Source organism: Podarcis erhardii (genome assembly GCF_964252035.2).
Source record: "Podarcis erhardii genome assembly, chromosome: 10".
In the NCBI taxonomy this organism is placed as follows: Eukaryota; Metazoa; Chordata; class Lepidosauria; order Squamata; family Lacertidae; genus Podarcis; species Podarcis erhardii.
The window spans coordinates 31,192,911-31,217,856 of NC_138500.1; the positions used below are offsets into that span (position 1 = coordinate 31,192,911).

The 24,946-nt window shown below is 43.3% G+C and overlaps 1 protein-coding gene and 1 long non-coding RNA gene across 6 annotated transcripts in view; one reads left to right on the forward strand and one right to left on the reverse strand.

Annotated features, from left to right (window-relative positions):
* The window catches only part of CACNA1I (calcium voltage-gated channel subunit alpha1 I), a 292,566-nt gene that overhangs the window by 94,239 nt on the left and 173,381 nt on the right, over nucleotides 1-24,946 (forward strand). The gene's annotated exons all lie outside the window — the stretch shown is intronic.
* LOC309350666 lies at nucleotides 19,201-22,970 on the reverse strand. 2 transcript variants are annotated; one of them, XR_014160486.1, is made up of 3 exons: nucleotides 22,813-22,970; nucleotides 20,276-20,428; nucleotides 19,201-19,380 (listed from the first exon to the last, which is right to left on the reverse strand). It is a non-coding gene; the product is annotated as an uncharacterized lncRNA (long non-coding RNA). The 2 variants fall into 2 exon arrangements; XR_014160487.1 differs by having other exon boundaries at nucleotides 22,799-22,970.

Genomic DNA, 24,946 nt, shown 5'->3' on the forward strand with positions numbered 1-24,946 from the left:
CAGGTTGCTCATCCCTCCTTAGCTTTGGTTAAATAAAGCTAATCATCTTAACAGCAGGAGGGTCCTGGACAGCTCATCATATAATAATAGCCACCCCGGGTGCAAGTAGATAAATAGGGACCGCTTACCAGCGGGAAGGTAAACGGCGTTCCGTGTCTGTGGACAGTGCTGGCTCCCGGCCTATAGAGTGAGATGAGCGCACAACCCTAGAGTCTGGCAAGACTGGCCCATATGGGCAGGGGTACCTTTACCTTTACGCCAGGCCAAATGATGTCGTAGGCTCAAACCATAAATCTAAGAAAGGAGAACTACTGAGTTAGTGAGCACCCAAGAGATCATTCAGACCAACCCCAATCACTTAGCACTATATTCCAGGTAGAGATAAGAGTGCAGTCAAGTTTTCAGTACATTTTCCAGCCAGCTCAGTGCTCATTTGCCTTACAAACCGGGAAGCAAATTTCCTTCCTTCCTTCCCATTTTAACCCTCCTTAACCATTCTAATGGAGCTGGGCATTTTGCACCAAAAGGCATCTCAGTAATTGAATAACTTTCATGGCTTTGCAGAAATTTAAATGTATCCCTTAATTACAGAGGATCAATAAAGCAACTGCAGGACATTTTTCTTCTCCTCGTTCTTCACGCACGCCTCACTTGTCATCCCCTCCCTGGGCCCCCAGTCTCCGTCTGAGTATAGGATGCTCTTATTCTCATTTGTGAGATTGACACTCTGTCATTGCCGTTTCTCTTCTAGAATTTGGCAAGAATGGCTTCCTGCTGGGCCAAGAGAGAAGCTGCTCTGCAGAGGAGTAACCTCACGCCATTTCTTGGCTTGCTTTCAGCAACTGTGCATCATTTTGCCAGAAACACTGAGTATATTTTAGTGCACAGGAGAGGCTGGGGCAGATAAGCCTGGACCATGGCTAACACCTCCCCCATCTCTCTCTCCCAGGTCCATCATAATCACAACTCCTTGCACACGCAGACACCCACACAAAGATTAACTAATTTTTTAACCTCGTTACATGAAATTAACCTGAATTTCACACATTCTTGCAAAATAAGTTCTTTAGTAAGCCTGCTGGCCCTTTACCTTGTGGCTATATTATAATTATCCTGCCCTAGAAAAACTAAAAGATAGCAAGAGAGAAAGAGAGAGAATGACAAGGAAGATATTGGAGAGGGAAAGGGAGAATGCAGGTGGGGAGGGGGACAAATATCATGATTCTCAGATTAGAAATTCTTGGGTGGAAGGGAGGGGGGCAAATATCATGCCTTTAAATATGTCTGGAATACACCCCGTTCAATGTGGGCACAGCTGGAGCCAAATAATCAATTTAATGCGAAGGCTAACAAAAGGAGAAGATTTTTTTATTTTTTTTTGAGGAGGAGGATTTATCTACACACAGGTTAATGAATTCACATTAGTTAATATTATTTAACCAACCAGTATTAAGCCCCTATACACTCATTATCACTAAAAAGTGCCTTCTCATAGAGATCATTACACTTTGGGGATTAAAGTTAAAGCTAACATGGAAAGGGGACACTGAATTCCTAATAAGGATGTCTGTGGAACTTAACTTAAATTGAACAGAGGAAAATGGCTCCCAAAAGGAAGGATGGGGAAAAAGAGGTTACTTTCAGATGACCTGTTTATTCAGCGTTCATCCTGATTTGTTTCCACAAAAATTTGTGGGGAGGTTACACAACATCAGCTGATTATTGAGCATTAATTATGATTTGTTTGCAGGGAGCTTATAATGCACTGCCTCATGCAACTGTTACTCTGCACTATCCGACCCACTTTGGTTGCACTACGTGAATCTGCTGATATGTGATTGAATTATACCCACAAAAAGAAAGAGTAGACTAAAACGTTTGGTTTTTCTCACTGCCTCTTAATCCACATGGAGAAGATTTGTGGTTCTGCTCATGGTGCACATAGGTGTTACAAGTGTGTCTCTGTATCCACTTGTAAAATGTTGGAGGTGATGGGACTTTCAATGAAGAGAGCAAGGAAAACCATAATAATTAAGCCGAATGCCCATCTAGTCCAGCACCTTGTTTTCCCCATAGCCAACCATATCCCTGAGGGAAGCCTGCAAGCAGGACCTGAGTACAACAGCACTCTCCCTACTTTGGATTCCAGTCCAACAATACAGAGGCATACTGTCTCTGACAATGAAGTTAGAACATAGTCATTGTGACTCGCAGCCTTATCCTCCAATTATTTGTCTAATTCTCTTTCAGAACCACCCAAGTTGATGGTCACCACTACATCTTGTGAGAGCAAATGCCATAGTTTAGCTATGCCCTGTGTGAAGATGTACTTCATTTTGTCTTCCTTGAATCTTCCCAACATTCAGGTTCATTGGATGGTGCTGGATTCTAGTATTATGAGAGAGGCCTATCCAATTTCCCTTCACCAATGCTAGATATGTGCCTGAAGGGCCGAAAATATACTTTACTGCAGGTTTTGCGGGCAGCAGGCAAGGACTGTTTCACCCTGATAAGAAAAGAAGTGGGAAGATCCTGTTTCCAGACTTTGCATCCTTTCAGCTCTGACAGGCATTTCACACATTTTCCTTTTAACTCACAGTCAATGCACATGATTGCTCTGCTTGTACCATCTACTTTTTCACCTGTCTAGTGGAATCTGTCTGTTATGAGCAGGGATGACTGCTTGAGGTATCCCATTATACATTACGGAAGGCTCGATTCTCTCTGCTATATGCTGTGCTCATTTACCTCCTGCACTGGTAGATTAAAGATAAGGTGTGGGGGGATACAATTATCTTGTGATCTGTTTATCAAGAGCTCAAAACGAGCTTCATTAGCATGTTCATATCTGCCATTTACATGCATGTGCATTAAAGCCAAGATGCACCCACCCTCCACTGGGAGATTTCACATCTAAAGACGCTGAGCTGAACCTGGAAAAATTACCAGTCTAGTAACAACTCACAACTCTAGTAAGGCAGCCCCTAAAGCCAAAAACTGGGACAACTGGAGTCAATTTAAGGAGTCTGCGCATTCCACATTCCTTTTGGAGTTCTTCCTCATTGAGCTACTAGTCACTTACTTTTGATGAGCTGTGAATTAGGTCTCACATTGTTGTGATAGAGGCACCAATAGACAAGAGTACACTGCCCAGGCCTCTCCTCACTGGTGCTCCTCCAAACTTGCTCTTTTCAGTTAAGGACTCCCGTCTTCCCACTAAACCATTTAAGAGGAGTACTGTAGAAGCAGATGAACCATGTCATGGTCTGGACTTCATAAACATCTCAGCCACTTGAGCCAACATTCTGGTCTGTTGTAAGCCACTTCTCATTAACTATTATTGGCAAAAAAAATAATGATGCAATATGTTTAAATTTTGGCCAGAACCTCATGCACTTTGAAAAGGCTTAACATTCTGTGCATGCTTAATAAACATCAAAATAATAACAGAGACCTCTAGGTAATAACATTGAAACTGGAGAAATTATTTTTACCTCATGTTCTTTGCAAGTTACCATCCAGGATTGCTAACATAATGGCTTTTATTTGATTGATTGATTTATTCTCAGCCTTATCTGGGCATTAGAGAACAGATAGAACCAGTTATGTTTTTATTTGTCTGCTTCTCATTTGCTACATGGTCTCTGATGAGCTAAATATCCCTGAGCCCCCAGACATTTCTCTGGGCAGCGCCCAGCTATTTGCAACTAAATTATGAGAACTTCATTTTAGAGCAGCAGATCCAGCTGGAAACTCTCAGCTCATACATATTAGATCTTTTTTAAATTTTATTCTCCCTTCCCCAAGTGGAAGGAAGTTCAGAATTGGTTTTGCTTGACTAATTTCCATCGAAAGAGTGGAGACTTGCAGTGGTGTTTTCTGAGCCAATGGACACATTTCAAATGTTGAGAAAGTGCAGTGGGTGCCTGTCACAAAATGGCTGCAGTGGGAGTGTGGCATTAAACAAAATGGATGCAGTTGGGAGTGTAGGAGATGACTAGCCAGTGCAAACAGGAACTGAGAAGGAAGAGGAAGCGTGCACTGTGGCTTTCTGAGGAAATACGTACTGACACCTTCCATGAGGCAAACCAGAAAATGACGCACACATCTGCCACGCAACCTGACAGTCACCAGGTGATCACTACCACCACCTATGGCATCCCCTCTTAATCATTTGTAATGTACTTGTTTTGTGTTGTTGAGCACACGTTGAGCAGTAAGTTGGGCTCGATGACCTCCAAAGCCTTTTCCAACCCTAAAATGTGATTCTAATCAGAGGAAAAGCCCCAGATCTTTGCAATTTAACAATGCAGTTTAAGGAGCTTGTAATAGTGAGGATTTTTACTTGAGTGGGAAAGGTTCCGTTATGTTTGGGGTGCTTACCCCTGTGAAAATGTGCATAGATTTGTTTGTTTGTGGGTGGTTAAAAAAAACCCACCTCCAACCCAACCCCACCCTACCAAACCTAGCCTTTAGTCGGGGGGGGGGCAGTGGGTTTGATAATATTAAAAATACAAAACTAAGATAACTGCAGGATTAGGTTTACAGGATTGCAGTCTGAAATCAGAAGCCACTCAAGCACCTCCAAGTCTGTGATCCTAGGCATGCTTAGCATTTGATTAAGTCCAATTCAGGATGATGGCGCTTACCACTGAGTCAACATATGCAGGGGAATGTATTGAACTTTCTAGCGAAAGATTGGCATGCTTAATTATTCCATTGAAATCAACGGGAGCTGAAATGGTTCAGTTGATATCAAAGTCATCTCTCTCCCCCCTCACCCCCAGCCCTATAAGTTTTACACTGGGGGAAGGGTGTTGGGAGGGTTCCAATCGATCAATGTGAGCAAATGCAATTGCATCAAGTCAGGCTAGAGACAAGGGATGTGAGTGGATATGGGGTATTACCAAAATTGTGTGTTTGAGGACACACTTGAAGGGATAGAAAAATGTTTAATTGCAGACTGGTATTTTGGAAAGAAGCTCTGGGGACAGCAGAGGAGAATGGAATAAAATAAAAATGAAAAATCTTCTGAATGGAACTTCCAAGCATATCCATTTACTTTATCCCACTTCCAGTCTGTCAAAAGAGAGATGAGAATCCCTTTTGAGAATGCAGATCCATTGATCCCAATCACTTCTGTCAAATCAATCTTGTTGGTTTTAGCAGCACCATTATATAGAGTTCAATGGGACTTACAGCCCAGTCCTATGAATGCTTACATAGCTGCAAGCACTACTGAGTTCAGAGGGATTTGCAGCTTGAACCTACCTAGTGATGCTCTGGTCTGTTTTACAGCCTCTCCCACCATTTGCTTCTTTCCACCACTGCCTCCTCCTGCCACCATGCTTTGACTTTCTTTCCCTAACAGTGTGTGCCTGCTATGTTAGGTACCAGTCAGGGTGGGAGGAGGTGAGGTAGGACCTCAGTCTGCCGCCCCTCCCAAAATCATCCGCTGAAGCATCCTCCTTAGTTGGGCTCATTGTAGAGCCAGCAATGATAATGACGGATGCATTGTAGGAGAAACTGATTGGGAAGTAGCATAGCCGATCTGCCGTAAGAGGAACACTGTAAGGGAAGCCAATGGGGACTGTCCATTACTTGCTCAACTAAGTAGTAATTAATTTGAATCTTGGGTTATACGGGAGTAATGATGAGCAACCCTTGGGAAGCGTCTAGGATGACAGATTTCTGGGGAAGAATAAAGGAAGGCTGCGACGGCGCACATGAAACAAATCTGTGTGATGCTCAGGAATGGAAGGGATAGGGCATTTGCAGAGTCCTGATACGACTCCCAGGAATTGAAGAGTAATCCTGTTTGAAAAGCTCCTGGAGGCAAGAGCTGCAAAAACTATGCAGTATATGTGTCAGCCCAATGGGGGGGCTTGTTATGCCTGTAGTAGGCCTAGTGTTTTGCAACATCAAAGACAAGCCCTTCTGTACTATGTGATAGACCCAAACTTCTTAATTATGTATTGAGACCAGATGATTTATCTGGCACTCTCAGGACCCCCATTGAGGCATGTGTGGCAAAATCCATTACATGACATGTAACGCTGAGAGCCTTGCAAGAGACATAATTGGGTAATGGGGAAATCCAAGAATAATGGGGGGCAGTGACAAGTATTAAGAAGAAAGTGCCTTCATAGTGGAAAGGACAAAAAAAGAGGATTTCTCTCAGTCACAGCCAGCTTTTATCTTGTTGCAAAGTTGGAATTTTAAACTACTGGGGTATGTTTGTGCAGCAGTCTAGAATTAAACAAAGAGGACCCTGCAGCAAAATGTTGCAGCATGCAGTGCTTTAGTTCAGGATTGCAGCTGCTCCTTCCCATTTCATCTAGAGATGACATTGGGAGAAAAATGCACTTTCCTTCTTGCAGTCTTCATGCCCCTGCCGTTTCATCCTGCACCTGTTTCTCCTTCCTCATACTGCAGGCTGTAGCAGCGGAAAGCCAGAGCATGCCATGGATTACAACTAGTAAGTGTCACACATTTCAGCTGACTATAGGGGGGACTATAGGGTTTTAAAAGAAATAAATGTGCTTAGAGGGCACAACAATGATGTACAAACATTGGCCAGGCAGGTTTTGTAGGCTTTTGAAACTCTACAAAACTTTATTGACTAGAGGTGACTATAAGTTGAGTGCAAACCCCATGAGAAGAGCTAAATAAATAAATAAATAAATAAATAAACCAAAGGGTTTGCTTTCAAGAGATTGTTTGTTCTGCTTCCAATTTAGTGCTCTGCCTGAAACTACTCAGGAGAGCATTGCCTCCTCTCACTTACAGATTCCGTTCCTCTTCCAAATCCCTTGCCCAGCCTGTATTCCATTGTGCTCTATGAAAGCTGAGGTGGCGGGAGGCAACTGGGTTTGCGAAGGAGGTCGTTGTGAAGCAAGATGATTCTCTTGGTCCCCTTGAGCCTACTTAATGGTCCCAAGCTGCCCAGGATCAGATGTGGGACAACAAGGTGAGCCCAACATTCAGCGCCAGATTTAGTATGGCGCTGGTGGTTCCCCCGTACAGGGTGCCAAACTGAGGGGGGCGCAAATTTGAGAAGATCCACAATTGAGAAGATCCATTTGGGAGAGACGGATTTTGGGCTCACTTAGGGCACCATATTACCAAAGATTACCAAAGGCCATCCCTGCCACTATTCCCCCTCCTCTCTATAGCAGAGTACCTTTGCCCTGTCAAGCCATCTATGAAGTGGTCTATCATCAGCAAGCTAATCACCACCCAGTGAAATAAATATAAACAGCTAACCCTCTGAGGTGCATCTTAACCCAACATGGCTGTTGCTGTTGTGTCAGGTGAAGATGTACCTCTTTGCCCAGGATTTTGAGGATGGCTAACCCTGCTCCTGCCAACCTAGCAGTTCGAAAGCATGTCAAAGTGCAAGTAGATAAATAGATACCGCTCCGGTGGGAAAGTAAATGGCGTTTCCGTGCGTTGCTCTGATTCGCCAGAAGCAGCTTAGTCATGCTGGCCACATGACCCAGAAGCTGTACGCCGGCTCCCCCGGCCAATAAAGCGAGATGAGTGCCGCAACCCCAGAGTCGGTCACGACTGGACCTAATGGTCAGGGGTCCCTTTGCCTTTACCTTTACCTTTAAGGTACACTGGGCTGGATTTTCATTCCTACTGCTGGTTTAATTTGTATGGAATTCATGTTTGCTATACTGTATATGTTTTAGATTTGTTCTGATTTTAATGTAGTTCTGCTTTGAGACCTATGAGTAAAGGGCAGAATATAAATATGGCAAATAAACAAGTGAATTAATAAAAGCGCCACCGTCAATCTACCAACCCATTTCCACAGCAAACCCAGATTTGCTGTTCCCAAGGTGGCAGGGCTTTTCAGCTTCCTGGTTCACACACTTGGAAGTGTGTGGCATCTCAAGCCAAATTCAGTAAAATTAAATGTATGCATCTAATAAAGAAAGCATTGGGAATTTAAAAGAGAGCTGAAGCGGGATATATCAAATATTGGCCACACAATGTATCACCACTGGAGATGCAGTGAAACTACAAGAGAGAAGATTCCACCTAAACATTAGGAAGAACTTCCTGACAGTAAGAGCTGTTCGACAGTGGAATTTGCTGCCAAGGAGTGTGGTGGAGTCTCCTTCTTTGGAGGTCTTTAAGCAGAGGCTTGACAACCATATGTCAGGAGTGCTCTGATGGTGTTTCCTGCTTGGCAGGGGGTTGGACTCGATGGCCCTTGTGGTCTCTTCCAACTCTATGATTCTATGATTCAGTCTTAAACTGTTATGTAACAGCAAAATGCTGGTGGCTGAACCTTTCCCTTTGTGTTCTAAGTACAGTGGTACCTCAGGTTAAGTACTTAATTCGTTCTGGAGGTCCGTTCTTAACCTGAAATGTTCTTAACCTGAAGCACCACGTTAGCTAATGGGGCCTCCTGCTGCTGCCGCGCCGCCTGAGCCCGATTTCTGTTCTCATCCTGAAGCAAAGTTCTTAACCTAACCCAAAGTCTGTAACCTGAAGTGTATGTAACCTGAGGTACCACTGTACTAAAAATGTAACATGTAAGGTAAAGGTTGGGGAGAACCTTTGGCCCTCCAGATGTTGCTGAACTACTCCCATCAGCCACAGAAAGCATGGCCAAAGGCCCCAGGGATGCTGGGAGTTGTAGGTCAGCAACAACTGGAGGGACAGATTCCCCCCCCCCACTGTAAGGGATATTATCAATTCCTTTTCATTCTTTTTTTCTCCTACACAAGCTGGCTTGGACGCAATTCCTACTGAGTTCAATAGTATTAAGCGTGCAATGTTGCATTGCAGTCTTGGAAAGTGTCCCATCAGGACTTTCTCTGCATGGATTAGTGTTTGCCCATCATCCTCTCACACATGGAGCCCTGAAATAAAGTGATTAAAGTCCTAAAAACACAAGATAGGACCAAGCCCCACCTCCACCCGTCATCTGAGCACTGGACTTTAAAAAAATATATATACACAGAACATTGAGCTTGCTAAAGCTGTTGTTCTGAAACATCCTGTGACACTGCTTAATTTGCCCCAATCATACGTGCCCACCCCCTTCCATTCCAGGTTCATTGTGCAATTATCCATCTTTAATTAGTAAAAGCACAAGCTTTAACAACCCCACCAAACCTTGCTTTTTTCAAATCTGGTAACTGCTGTAAAGGTAAAAGGTAAAGGGACCCCTGACCATTAGGTCAGGCGTGACCAACTCTGGGGTTGCGGCGCTCATCTCGCTTTATTGGCCGAGGGAGCCGGCGTACAGCTTCCGGGTCATGTGGCCAGCATGACTAAGCCGCTTCTGGTGAACCAGAGCAGTGCACGGAAACGCCATTTACCTTCCCGCTGGAGCGGTACCTATTTATCTACTTGCACTTTGACGTGCTTTCAAACTTCTAGGTTGGCAGGAGCAGGGACCGAGCAACGGGAGCTCACCCCGTTGCGGGGATTCGAACCGCCAACCTTCTGATCGGCAACTTCTAGGCAGCTTACTTATTTGCATCCCTTCATCTTGCAGAAATTTCAGAAGTGAAAGTAAAGAAATTACCAACTCACAGAAATGCGGAGGGCCGCAAGAGCTGCAGGCGGTTTCTGTAGACAGGGACAATAAAGAAATGGGGAATGTTTTTGGCTTTCCACATCTGTTCTGTTCCTTCTGTGGCATAAAATTCTGCCTATGACAGTATGGAGCAAGCTGCTTCAGTGCTCACAATCCACCAAGTCTACAGGGTACCCCGTGGGAGTTGTGCTTTGGAGCACCACACACACTGTGATCACAAAACCATGCCAATCGAATAGTTTCTGTCTGAACTCCTCCTTTTGCTCCTGTGCTTCTGTTTTTCCTGCAGACAAATAAGTGAGATCACAGCCTCTCGGGTTGTAAATGGCAAGACCTAGTCTGGTTTTTATATGTCACATTTAGCAACCCATCCAGCTGTACTAGTGATCATAGTACTATCTGAGTCTTAAGTTGTGTAATCCTAAATATGGCCATTTCATCTGATCAGTTGTGTTTTACTACTGACTGTAGTCCCATAAAATGGAAGATATAGACTCAGTTTAGATACCTCTTCAAGACATGCTTTGTGCTGACCATAATTAAGGAATCAAACAATGTTTTGTATTTCTAGATATACAGCAGGCATGCTGTGGTTTAGAGCTGCTCGTCTTTGTTCGTTTTCCATCTGCTCAGCACTCAACTTCAGAAATTAGGAATGTAGGCAGCTGCCTTATACTGCATCCGACCATTGGTCCATCTAGATCAATACTATCTAGGGTACAAATCTAAAATTATGGTGTTTTCAAAAAAAAGAAGGAAACACAAATGGAGAATTAATGGTCAACCTATTGACCAGGTAGCAACTTTCAAATACCTGGGAATAACTTTTCAGGAAAGGGTCTCGTGGCACCAACAGATGAAAAACGCCATTGCCAACGCAGGAAGGGCCAACAAAGCCCTTACAAGATTCTTTCACGGGAAAGGGGGAAAATACGTTCCAGCGGCCTCCCAGGTTTTTGCTGCAAAAATACTCCCACAACTCACTTATGGATCCCAGGTTTGCAGTTTTAAAAATTTTGCGCCTATGGAGGCATTTCAAGCAAAATTCTATCGGTGTTTATTGGGGATCCCTCCCTGTGTATCTAATATAGCTGTCCGCTTAGAAGTTGGACAACTACCCGTTAACGCGCGTTTGTGGATTCTAAAGATACACTACTGGTTAAAACTTATTTTTTCCCCGGCCGGTTTGGCGCCCTTAACACTCTTAGACACCTTTCATTCTACCTGGAAAGCTTCCCTGTTTGAAAAGATAAGAAGCTTGGGATTCTCCCCGCAGATCTTGATAGCGGCAGGATATGAGAGAGCCAAAAGTCAAGTGCTCCAGCGCATTAGGGACATAGAGCTGCAATGTCATATGGGCAAAATGGATAAACACGCCACAATTAGAGACTTTGGGAGAGGGTTCTCACCCGCAAACTATCTGGCTGATTTACAAATACCTAAGTACAGACATTCCTTTACCCTGGCCAGATTAAACGTTCTGCCCTCTGCCCTGCTGTTAGGCAGATATGAGGGCAAACCATATGAGTCACGTGTTTGCCCATGTGGCTCATCGGAAGTGGAAACAAGTTTGCATGTATTGCTGCACTGTAGCTATTACAAGGATCTACGCCTGACCTTTATTGCCCCAGTTCTACAAAAGCTTAAAAATGAATCAGAACTTCAATGTATGAGAGCCTTGGTAGAAGATAAGGTTCCTGTAATTACGATCAATGTTGCTAAATTCTGTGCAGCCGCTATCAGGCGCAGAAAACAAGAGCTTTCCAATGTCAACATGCAGGCGAAGGCAAATACTTAATCTTATTCATGCTGTCCAATCTTAAATTGTTGTTATGGCCTAATCTGTATTGAAATTGTCCTTTGTTTTTTCCGGTGTTATGTTTTGCTGACTAGCTGTACGAACCAATCTGGTCTGTGACCGTTTAATAAAATTTGATTTGATTTGATTTGACTATCTAGGGTAGACTCTACACTGACCAACAGAGACTCTAGAGCAGGCATAGGCAAACTCGGCCGTCCAGATGTTTTGGGACTACAACTCCTATCATCTCAGATCACAGGTCCTGTTAGCTAGGGATGATGGGAGTTGTAGTCCCAAAACATGCCTATGCCTGCTCTAGAGGGTGCCAGGCAGACATATCCCTCAGCGCCGGCTAGTGATTTGCATGTAAAGTGCGTACTCAACCACTTAGGTATGGCTCTTCCTCATAAATCCACTCCTATCTCTTTGGTGCAGCGGTCTCTTGAGATGGAGTAATCACCCTAACTATGGTTTGTCTGTGGTTGTAAACTCAAATTTAACAGCAAACTACAGGCAACACAAATTGGTTTGCAAACTAAATTCAAACCATGGTTTGGTAGCCCCTCAAAAACCATGGTTTGTAAGCTAGTGTAGGTTCAGAGATAACACCAAACCATGGTTTGGCATCATGTCTGAATGCAGCCACAGACTTAATAAAGATTCTATCTTTTATTTAGTATTTTAGGGGTCACCATCAAATAGGTTCTTTTGGATGTGCCCCCTCTAGCTGAGGCTCACTATGTGCTGTCATAAGGGAAGATACACTTCCCTTTAGCATTTGAGTAGCACCAATCCTCTTGAGTTTTCAAGGCCAGCAGAAGGCTTGGCTATTTGTCCAGGCCTTCGTTAGAGTTCAGTGCCAGGATGGATGCAATTTTTTTATGGCTTGTTTGTCATTTCTCTGCTTTGTTTGCTTAGCTGATTGCACAGTGTACATGGACGTGTATTTCAACTATAATCCATTCTGGAATTGCATTTGCGATTAAGAGCAGCTATGAAATGTTTTAAATTAAACAATAGAGCAAATAGATAAAAATATTTTGGAAACTTCTGTCTCCTACAAAGTTACTGTTTATTCATCATTACTTTTCCCGTCCTCTGCCTTTCATTGAAAAACTAATTCCTGGGGTGGCAAATACAAAAGTTGAAGACAAACGGCAATATACATATGCAGTGATTAACTGCATTAAAAATTAACTGCAATAAAAGTAAACCAACAACAAAACCATCAGTTAGCAGCATAAGCTGCACTAAAATATTATCCACTAAGAAATTGAGATAATAAACTTTTCTTCATCTGGTGCCTAAAAGCTACTAAAATGGGCACCAGATGATGATTCCTGGGGAGGATATTCCGGTCAGGGCTTTCTCAGTGATGGCACCCCACCTTCAGTTGTCACCTGCCTAAACTGTTGAAGTGGGACCACTAATGAAGATCTTCGGGAACAGGCACATTCAGATGTGAACAGGCAGCCCTTCAAATATACTGGTGATTGCTTAGAGCAAAAATAACAACATCTTACATCCCTTACATCTCTAATGCGATTTTTCTTTTCTGCAGTGCAATGTTGTTCCTTTAAAAGATGGGGAAATGAGTTAGGGGTTCCTCATGAGTATTTGTGTCTGGGATTTTAAGGCAGGGCACCTCTAAGGGTTCTGAGAAGACAAACCACTTTGTTGTGCATCTTGGTGTTTTTGCAAAGTTTCCTTTCGACAGTGTCTCCACCACCAAGTTCCCACTTGTGTGTTCAGTTCACAAGAACATAAGAAGAGCCCTGCTGCATCAGACCCGAGGCCCTTTTAAGTTTACCATTTTTTTTCTCATCGCAGCCAACCTGAGTGTAACAGCACTCTCCCCGCTTCTAATTCCCAGCAATGGGCACATGGAGACACTTCCTCTGGTGGAGGTAGAACATATAGCCATCATGGTTGGTAGCCACTGATAGCTTTCTCCTCCATGACTTTGTTTGATGAATGTGAGGACAAAGTGATATAGCCCTATGTGGCTTCCCTTTAATATATGTGTTCTGTGTGGTCATTAGTTTTGTCTTTATCCTCCTAGTAATATGCTATGATTTGCTGCAGAGTTGGCCAGAATTGCATCATCTGTTGTGGCTGTGAGGATATACTAAGAAGATGTGAGAGTGTGGTCAGTTGATTGCAACGGGTGTTTCTTACCTTCCACCATCACTTTTGCAGGCATAATGTTACACATTCCAGGAGTGAGCCGAGGCACTGGACTAGACTTTCCTTATTGATTCCTCTGCTCTGCTCACTTTCACCCGCTTGCCTTGGTGATGCATGGATGAGTGCCATGGGTGCAGAGGAACACAGAGCGTACGTCATGAGTAGGCTTTCTCTGTAAAAGCAGGAAATAGGTGCAAGGGATATAATAAGAAGAACCTACATCGTTTCAAAGACTTAAGTGCTGAGGAGGAAGAGGAATGATTGACACAATATTTAAAAGATGCATATTTTTATATCGAGATGGTGATATGAGGTAAAAATAGTAAAATTTAAATATCTGAGTGAACATTCAATTGAAGAGGTACAGTATCTTCTTATATCCAGGGGCATGATTTGTGTTCTACTTCTCCTGTGTTTCAGATGACACATGATTATTTCTCAGGAGCAGCACTTATCGTTCATCCTACTGGCCTGGTTTGCACATTGCAATAAACCACAGTCTTAAGGGCCTTTCTGCATTTACTGTTTACAGTGGCATAGTTGCTATTCATCCAATGTTTTTTAAGAGTGAATAAGTAGCTGATTGTCCACACCTTTGCTTGCAAGTGGCTGTTATTACTGAGTTTTCATTTTCATGCTGATAGTGAGTTGTGCCCAAATTGAGAAAAGTTCCATGGTTGTAGTCAAACCCCATACATGCTCCTCCAGGTACTAAATGTTGGCGTTATAAGCATGCACATGGCAAAAGCCCTTTCATGGCTTAAAAAAGAAATTGATGCCTAGTATTCCGGAATTCTGATTTTGTCTGCCGCTGATGATTGCTGTTATGGGCAGTACTTTGACTGAGTGCTATCATCTCGATCTGCCATATTTTTCCTATGAACTGAGCTCACAAACTGATAGCTCACACTGGTCAGAGGGAAGCAGCGCAAAACAGATGTCTCCAGACTATGCCCACCGACTCTCCAACCCCTCCACACAGAAACCAGGATAATGATTGTACACATGCTGCATAAATGAAAATGTTGATGATCCATTTTGGATATTAAAATAAGGGTTTTTGTTGTTGTTTTTAACAGTAGGAGAAAAAGTGGGGTTTTTTGAGCACATTATTCCTGAATACTAGCTAAATGATGATGATGTTGTTGTGGTGTGGCAGCATACTAAAAATCCCCAATCCCTAGCTATAAATAGTAAGTGTTGAAAGGCCCTAAACAAATCATGGCTTACATGAATGACTGGTGGGCTTGTACATGCTGCTCAGATTCTACCCTCTGTTCAGATTGTGTCCACCCTGTCCCTTGCTTTGCTGAGTAAGGAGGAAACAAACTACAGTGTTCACTTAGTCTTATGTGCAGACCAGCACTTGTGTTTTTTTTCTGTGCAAAGAAACCGCAGGCAGAAACCAAGAACAGACGCTGCTAATTCACTGTAAGCCATTGTTTGTTTCTAAATATGATTTAGTGTTATGTGCAAAGATATGCAAATTTAACTCCTTTCGGTTAAATAGTGTGTGTGCATGACAGCTTGGTCTGATGATGATGATTGTTGATGATCGGAAGGTCAGCAGTTCAAATCTGCGTGGCAGGGTGGGTTCCTATTGCTCTGTCCCAGCTTCCGCAAACATAGCAGTTCAAAAGCACACCAGTGCAAGTAGATAAATAGGTACTGCTGCGGTGGGAAGGTCAACGGCGTTTCCGTGCGCTCTGGCTTCCATCACGGTGTTCTCTTGTGCCAGAAGTGGTTTAGACATGCTGGCCACATGACCCGGAAAGCTGTCTGTGGACAAACGCCAGTTCCCTCGGCCTGAAGCGAGATAAGCACTGTACCCTATAGTTGCCTTTGACTGGACTCAACTGTCCAGGGGTCCTTTACCTTTACCTTACCTGACAGTATTATAATAATCATAGGATGATGAGCCATACCTCAAGGAGACCATTAAAATGTCCACTGATTCCAAGGGGTCTACGGTACTTTGAGTATAACTAATGCTAGATATCATCCATTAAAATACAGTGGTACCTCGGGTTAAGAACTTAATTCGTTCCAGAGGTCCGTTCTTAGCCTGAGACGGTTCTTAACCTAAGGCGTGCTTTCACTAATGGGACCTATCGCTGCCACTACGCTGCTGGTGCGCAATTTCCGTTCTTATCCTGGGGCAAAGTTCTTAATCTGGAGCAACCACTTCCTGGTTAGTGGAGTTTGTAACCCGAAGCGTCTTTAACCCGAAGTGCCTGTAACCCGAGGTACCACTGTATAGTAAAAATCTTCTGAATGTATGCTGCCTTTTTGCAATTTAATCTTGGGCACAGCAAAGAACAGCAGCTCTAAGTAGCTTTGTGCATCTTCCTTCCTCTACTGAGATTTCTTTACCCGCCTTCTTCCCCCACCATTGGAACGGTGCCTCTGTGGATGTCCCTTTGCTAGTGACATTTAAACAAGACTAGATGAGCCAATACACTATTCTGCTGGAAGAAATGTTGTTTCAGCCCTAGAGAGCTGGATTGCTTTGGCACAAACACAGTGCCACTGTCTCCAAAACAACCTAAGAGGGTGCTGTGAAGCAAGAAAGCAGCTGTTAGAGAAAGGCACACAGCGATAAACTTTACGAGAGAAAACTTTCCTCACTTTCAATATGATCATATCTAACACCCTTCTCCCAATCCCCTTGCGCATATAAGTGCATACAAAGGCTGTATCTTAACTAGAGATGGGGGAGAAATTCTCTTTGCTTCACATTTTAATGCACATCTGCCTAATTCACAGTTCCTGAAACAATATGCAAACTGAAACACAGCTTTCGTTCAAAATTCATGATTGTCCAGATTTTGTGAACTGCTCAAAAAATGTGTACATTAAGGGGAAATAAGCATGAAATTCATATATTCGTAAAAATAACCTGCAAAAATGCATTCTGTTCAGCAAAATTGCCAGCAAAACTGTGTGCGTTAGACAAGAGAACAACAACTACCAGACATCTGAAGGCAGCCCTGTTTAGGGAAGCTTTTAATGTTTGAGGGACTACTGTATTTTAATATTTTGTTGGAAGCTGCCCAGAGTGGCTGGGGAAACCCAGCCAGATGGGCGGGGTATAAATAAATATTATTATTATTATTATTATTATTATTATTATTATTATTATTATTATTACTATTGCATAAAGAAAGGCATGTGCTAGGAGAAATTCACAGTTAAATCCTGACAAATTTTCAAGAAGACTTTTTTATTGTAAAAAATGGCAAACTGATGCAGAAATGCGGAGAACTGAATTTAAGGTTGGAAAAATGAGATACCGAGAGAATCTAACATTGACAGGGTTGTCCATCTGAAATTTTAATATGTGTTTAATTCCTTTGCTTCGCATAGTGGTGAAATTTGTACCTGCAGAGGCATTATGTGGAGGGGCAAAACTGTGCTACCCCACTATGTCTGTCCTTCTATTCATTTTCCTAAAGTGGTTACTAACACCGCCTAAAACATGCAGGTACCCCAAAATAGTTCCTGCATGTGTCTCCCCGCAGGGCAAATAGCTTCATGGGGGTAATTTAGATAAGACAAACAGCACAGGGGGGAAAGTTAGATCTCTTAGATATTGTCAAGAGCCAAACAGCGCATAAGGGAGAAGATTAGAGCTAGGTGAGTTCCTTGCCTGAGATTGATGTAGAGATTAACTAAGTTGTTTACAGATATGATGGCTTGTTTTTCTAACTAATTTAAGGCTTGGTAAACAGGAAAGAGGGTGGTCTGTGCCTCTTGCTGTTGTCCTGGCACTTTGCATAGCAGCATACCTTGCCTGTAGAGCTGGCAGCCTCTCACCCTTTTCCCAAAAATCTCCCTTGCAGAGTGTTCCCTCTGCCTCCTTTCCCCTCTCCTTGGGAGTCCTCTGGGAAGCTGCGATCACCACTCCTGGTTTCTGAGCTGCTCTCCCTCCATGCCTCAAAGAGAGGTGCCTCCCAGAAGCACCATTCACCTGCGGAGCTTGTAGCCAGGGCTGCTGCAATAAGCGCATCTGTGCAAGCCTTTGGGATGCAGAGACAGGAGAGGGCGTCAGAGGAGAGAGGGAAGGAAAGAGGGACAGCGGCCCAGTGTTGCCCGTGGCACCTCTGGCCATCATTCAAGGCACCTCAGGGTGCCACGGCACACTGGTTGAAAACCACTCGTCTAGGATCTGAAAAATTCTTTCTGATCTCTACTTTCAAGTAGCCTTGTGAGAAAACGATTTGTATTCCTGGGTTTTATCTACACAGCATTGTAAACTCGTCTATTGGAATTTACCACTTGTGACAGCAAAACATGCAGCCAAAAACAGAGTGAGGTAAGAGCCAGTGCCAATTCCACCTGACCCAACTGCTCACGCTGTTCTCCCTGCACGGCTGAAACGTGGTCTCAGAAATACTTGCTGCTTTCCAGGTGTGAGGCCTCCAGGGAGCTCTCATTTGAAGACAACATGGCTTACTACATTTTGCACGCACTGTAATATTATTAATATTCCTCCTCTCCAAAAGGGGGAAGGGTACAATGATAATGAATATCACAGTACATCCAGTGCAGGTTTCTAGCAATGGTGTCATTTCTTTAGAACCCGAGAAACAGGATTCTTCGGCAAGTGTGATGTGAGAACATAAGAAAAGCCTGCTGGATCAGGCCACTGGCCCAACTAGTCCAGCATCCTGTAATCACAGTTGACAGCCAGATGCCTATGGGAGGCCTGGAAGCAGGACCTGAGTGCAACAGTACTCTCCTCCTCCTGTGATTTCTAGCAAGTGGTATTCAGAAAGAAGCTTCTTGCCTCTGATAATGGAGGCAGAGCACAGCCATCATAGCTAGTAGCCACTGGCAGCCATATCTTCCGTGAATTTGTCAAATTCTATTTTAAAGCCATCCCAGTTGGAGGGCATCACTGCCTCTTTTGGGAGTGAATTTCATAGTTTCTTTTGCCTATCCCGAACCTTATAATAAAATGTGCTTGCTCTCAAGGCATTTCAGGCTCCAAGCACAGAGTTTCATCAGTAATAGGCCAGTTCTAACACAATGTTTTGCCTGCACAGGGTGATTAGTAGGGATGTGTACCCATGCAAAAAGCTAGTCAAAATGCATCATCCATGTAAGTTGGTGTAAGAAGGATGACAGGCCACCTGGCATGCCGATATAATGAGCTTCTTATAGTATCCTGGCACCACTTGTTCAGGATTGTGCCTCTACTTCTTCCCATGTGCTGCCAATCTGAGGGCCACTCCCCCACCCCATCCTCCCTCAGGTTTGGACAGGGGGAGAAAGAAAATGTCTGTGGTGGGGAAGGTGTATGGGCACAGAAGCGGCAGTGCTCTGGAGCTCCAGATGTGAGAGAGGGTGTCCTTGTAGTTCTGTGGCCATGGTGGTGGAGATTCAAACTCCCAATTGCCAGGGAACTCTCATAAGACTGTGATGGTTGCAGTGCTATAAATTTGACTGACTGATCTTATAGTCCACTCTTTACCAAATGGTCCCAAGGTAGGCTACAAGAACAAAACAATATTATAACAGGTACAATTTTCATTAAAATCGTAGAACAAAGCCGCAAAATGAGCCAGGTAGCAAAATAGCCGCACTGAACAACAGTGCAGGAGAGAAAACACCCTCAGCCAAAGGCATACAGAGATGGCACAAGACAGCACCTTGGAGGGGAATTTATTCCACAAGCTGGGGGCTATCTCAGAGAAGGCCCTCTCATGCCCCTCAGACAACAGATGTGGTAGGATGGTTGAGGAGAAGAGAGCTCAGGCCTTTAGCTCTGCTGCTGGGAGACAAAGATGAGCAGGAAGAGGAGCCTCTTTGTCCCTTCCCCTCCATTCTGGAAGCCAAGGAAAAGAGAATCCGGGAGGGGCAAAGGAGAAACCAGGGCAGAGGCAGCTATGGGTAGTAGGCATAAACCCCATAAACCCATTCCCTGCCAGCTGCTAAAGAATTCTCCAGACTGGAGAAATGTCTGTGGGAGAAAGCAAAACATGCATATTTTCCAGATGTGGAACACTGCAGGGGAGAGGGAGACTAGTAATGGAAATTGAAATGCAAATTCTTTTTCTGTGTGGAAAAGGCCCAATAAATCAGGAGTGACAGGAACACAAAAGACACCATCAGGAAGCATTTGCACAATCAAGGGATGCTTCATATATCAGAGAGTACTCAGGCTGTGCCTCCATGCTGCAAATAAACCAGATTCATTGCAGAAGGAGCAGCCTCTGAATTCTCCCTGTCTGAGGAGCAAAAGAAAACATATTGTGTTCCATTTCAGTCAGACTTAGCATGTTTTCTAACATAAACAGGATCGTATTTAAAGGGCCAATTTGAAAGAAAACAAGTCAGTCTGACTCCTGGAACTCCTTTATGGTGAAAGAAGAGTTCTAGGAATAGAAGCTGCTCTTGCAAGGCTCCCATATAAAATGGAAATGCAGGGCATCTGAAGAAGGGCCCAGCTGAGGAAGTGAGTCCTTAGGGGGCAGGGGTGTGTGGGAGCCAAGGATTAGAAATGTATTGTGGCAGTGCTAGCTGACAGGTCTCTAGAGGGTGTATCTGTCTCCATTGCTGTCCCCTGATATTTTATCCAATGCTTTTTATGCTCAGGCAAGAAACCCTGCCTGTTATGGGAAGCTGGGGCAAAGTGCGGGAAAGGATGGATTTGGAGAGCAATTTGTCCTTTGGCCACTGCTGAAAAGGCTGATGATAATTACCTTTTTCTGGGTACTTACACTTCGCTTTTATGGCTGGCCAGCGCTGGAGGTGACTAAGGAATTATCCTGACTTGCTTGCTGCTCATAGATCCTTTTGCAATCTCTGCCAGTTAATAAAGAAGCACTTGCAGGGAGAGGGTTATCCAGCATTAGCACTAACAATTGCCAGGCCTTTAAAGAGAAAAAGAAAGAAAGAACGATATAGTCACATAAATTCTGTAACTATTGGTAGGCATTGCTGCTATTATGAGGCAGGCAAAGTAACAGCAGGCCAACTTCAGCTGTGAGGAACTCAGGTTTATATAATGGGAATTCCATCACTTCCTTCAGGAATACATTCTCCAGAGTATTTTGAAAACAGAATGAAGTCAAAAAGGTATGCTACCACAGATGTTTGGAAGATGGATTTGCAAAGGTATGCATGTTTTCGTATGTGTGGTCTATTCATGGAGCAGAGATTTGGCAATTAGATATCTACAATGCATTCAGCTAAAGAGAACCAGTGTGGTGTAGTGCCTAGTTGCAGCATTGAGTTAGATATGTGAAAGCTAAATTCATATCTGCAAACAAGAGTGGCATTTCCTGGGTTGCCTTGGACATGACATGGCAGCCCAGATCAATCATCAGAGAATCATGTACAGTGGTACCTCTGGATGTGAACGGGATCCATTCTGGAGCCCCATTCGCATCCTGAAGCGAACGCACCCCACGCCTGCGCATCTGCACCTGCGCGGGTTGCGATTCGCCGCTTCTGCGCATGCGCATGATGTCATTTTGAGCATCTGTACATGCATGAGCAGCGAAACCCGGAAGTAATGTGTTCTGTTACTTCCGGGTCGCTGCGGAGCATAACCTGAAAACACTCAACCTGAAGCGACTTCAACCCAAGGTATGACTGTATTGGACTTACACGCTTCCTCATCCTCCCTTCATGCACTTCCTCCCTAACTTCCTTGTTTGCAGTACCAGTTGTTTGCTGTGATGACCAAATCAGGCAAACTATGGTTACTGCAAACCATAGTTTGCCTCCAAACCAGAAATAGAAACTTAGGTAGTTCACATGTGTCCTAAAGTTTTGATTTGGAGGGAAAGTATAGCTTATGTGACCAAAGTTTGGTCAGCTGGAATGTCACAGCAAGCTACAGTTATAATGTTCAAGAAAATAAAAGAGGGAATTGAAGTGCATGAACAGCTCAGTATTTGACCATGACATCTGAAACAAGCCTTTCAACCTAAGCTACACCAAAACGTTATGGATCTGACTCTGACCAGCTACTGTGAAGAGTTTGGTGGAAGAGTGGATACGCAAATCAGAGCAAAGTTTGATAGGCATAGCTCCTGTGTTCACAGAAATTAATTTAGGCAGTGTAACCAGTGAATCCTTAAAGCTGGGGTGGCTAACCTGTGGCCCTCCAGTTTTTGTTAAACTCCACCATCAGGTCCAGCCAGCATAGCCAATGATCAAGAATGATGAGAGTGGTAGTCCAACAACATCTGCACAGGCAAAGGTTTTTTACCCCCATCTTGGTGCATTTTTAATTAAATCACCTTCGGGAAACCAGCTGCCTCAGAGTGCTATGAGAGTAACACGCATTCTCTAGGGCAATGGTAATTTGGATGCCAAAGTTTTCTGCCTTCTGTGGTCCCTTGATATCAAAAGCATTTGCCACTACCATGGCACAACAGCACTCTTTTAAAGCACTTTATGTTACAATAAGTTTGTTTCATTGGCATGCTATAACTTTTTAAAAAACAAACAAACCAAACTTGTAGGGATGCAACTCATGATTACTGGAACTTCTGTGACCTGTGGATTTTTTCTTCCACCTTGAATATTAATTTGTGAGAATTGAATCTGAAGCCATACAGTATAGCTTTCATGTCTTGAAGACAGGCTCAGTACTCAGAAGAGACTTCTTACCACATAAATAATGTGCGCTAAGAAAACATTCACTTAGTCATTTGTTACTCTTGACCCCAAATCACAATTCTTACACTCTTCTAAAAGAAACTAACATTCCTGAATATATGCAAAGTCACATTTGTCACTAATCCCATCTGGTTGTACAATATATCGCATAATTGCTGATGCTGTGTGGTGGGGTACATGTGTCTCTTTGTTTGAAAGCCAAGTGCGTATGCAGCAAATTTCGGTCTATTCTGACAGATACACAGTGCATCATTTCTTTTTACGCACATTCAAAGAAACCTCTGAAAGGCGGCAGTCAGGAAGCAACAAAAAAAGAAGAAGACATATTCAAGATACGTGTGACTGCCAGTGGAGGAAGTACCTTGGCAAAGAGGGGACCTCACTGAAAATGGTCTCAAATCCTATGAAGACGGGAGCTTTGTAATGACAGCACAGCCCACGTGATAATTACTGCACAGCAACTGAAGCTGGGAAGTATGTCTGAAAGGTCAACAGGACCAATCGGACAAAGGAAACAGAACTTGGTTTTGATCATTTAAAAAACAAAACGAAAAGGCATCATAATCCCACATGCAAATTAGCAAACGTTTTCGACCCCCCTCCCTGGTTACCTATTTTGAAATACCTGATGTCACACAGGTGGGAAAGGGAGGGAGAAGAGGAGGAGAAATGGCTTATCAGCCTTGCACAGTGTTGGGATTTGAATGTACCCCTGGCACCGGCCGCCCAGCAAACTGGCCTGACTTGCAGCTGTCAGCCAAGCCGGCAGCAGTCGCCTTGGCAACACTTTTATCAGTTCCTGAGGTAGAAGGAACTTTGGGCCTCTGACTGGTGATTTGTTACATTCCATGATGGCCTACAGTGTTCAGACTCTGAGGTGGCTCAGAGGATGGGCTGCTCTTTCCAGAAAAGACTTGGCAACAGGGGTTTTTTGTGTGTGCGTGTACTTTCTGTCTAACAATTTATGGGATGTGGTTTTATTAGCTGCATCTTTGCCTGCACCATGATTATATAGATATATTAGCTGGCCACCCTTAGCCACTTTGTGGGAAAGCATTCTGCAAGGCACATAACCTGGTTTTGCTTCACCCTTTCTTATCAACACCAGTCTCCATTTTGAGATGCCTGATCCAAAAGAATGTCATAATTCAGAACTCCTAAGGATCACGATTTTTTTAAGGCAAAACATTCTCTATAGGTAGGACTTGTCCTTATTAATGCATTGCAGTGCAAGTATTTTATCTCTTTTGTAGTATTCATGGTTTTACATTTTATTGGGTCTTAAATTGCTATTATGTGTTGCTTTTTACCTTGTCAAGTTGCTTTGAGACTTTTTATTGCATAAAGTGACTGAAAAATGTAATTATTATTATATAATTATAGGTTTCATTCAACTAAGTCCTGCCTGGAGTAGGCCCATTGAAATTAATAAACCCGAGGAAGGCTTTCTTGAACCAACAAAGCCTGACACATCACACTCTCTCTCTCTCTCTCTCTCTCTCTCTCTCTATATATATATATATATATATATAGAGTACTTTAGGTACTTTAGGTTTCTCAGTTATTTATCTTGGACAGTGGTTGGGCTGTAGTGTCTATAGTTTCCTTGATTCCCTCCAACAACTCCTTTTAAAAAACAGTGATCTGGTTCTCTAGTAATGAGGCTATTTTTTTTAATAGTATTGGGTCCTATGGGGCGAAAAATACGGTACCTACTGAAAGTGAAAGTTATGCCTTCTAACTTACAACAACACCATAATGTCAGGGCGTGGGGAGGGGAGGGTTAACATCAAGCAGAGAAATGCCAGAGGGAAAACCAACTTTAAAGGCACCTAACACAAAATCTCCTGAATCTACAGTTTGCAATTTGGCAGCTGTCTTGCACCTCTCTCATTCTGTAGTTTTCAGACAAAATTGCCCACAGAACACAAGGATAGTCTCAGTGATTCCTTATTTACCATCTCTACAGTTGCACCAGCCTGACTTTGGGGCAAACACCTGCAGGTATCCTTCTGAAATTTAGCAGAATTCATGTCCTCGGAAGGAGTAAACTTAACTGCAAATTTCATTCAATTTTGCCCCAATCTTTAAAAGTTTTAAAATCAACCCTTAAAGGTGCTCAGCACAACCCTCCCCCCTGGACTTATTTGTCTGTAATTTGACAGGATTTATATACTCTGTAGGGGGGTAGCATGCCTGCAAATTTCATGCTCTTCTGTCAAAAGAAAAAAGTTACAGCCATTTTTTAAAAAGCCCAACAGTGATTTGGGGGAGTGAAAAAGGAGCCTTGAATGGGCCCCAAGTTCATGAAGTGCCTCAAGTGAAGGCAGGCTGTTTTCCAAATTGCCAAATTGTCTTTGGTAATTGTTGTTGTTGTTAAGGAAAGTGGCTACTACTTACTAGCAACTGTTCTAGTTAAATTATTCTGGGGCCAGCCTTACAGATATATCCTCTAAAAACAAAAATAGCATTTTGTTTTGAAATCTTGCCAGTTCTATATATCTTGAACCATCTGGATAAAATGAATTAGAGACTGAGTGAATGCACTGAAAGATGCTGAAGAGAAGTAGGGATTTAAAAAGGATCTGTTGGGCTTCTAGAAAAGGGTCTCCCTATTCACAAAGCATATTCACCTTCTAAAATGGGAACCTCAGGAATTCCTGAAAGATGAGTTCCTATTCATAAGGAACATTCTAACATTTGAACCATTTAAAATATTTATATCCTGCCTCTTAATCATACTAATTCTTTGTGACTAA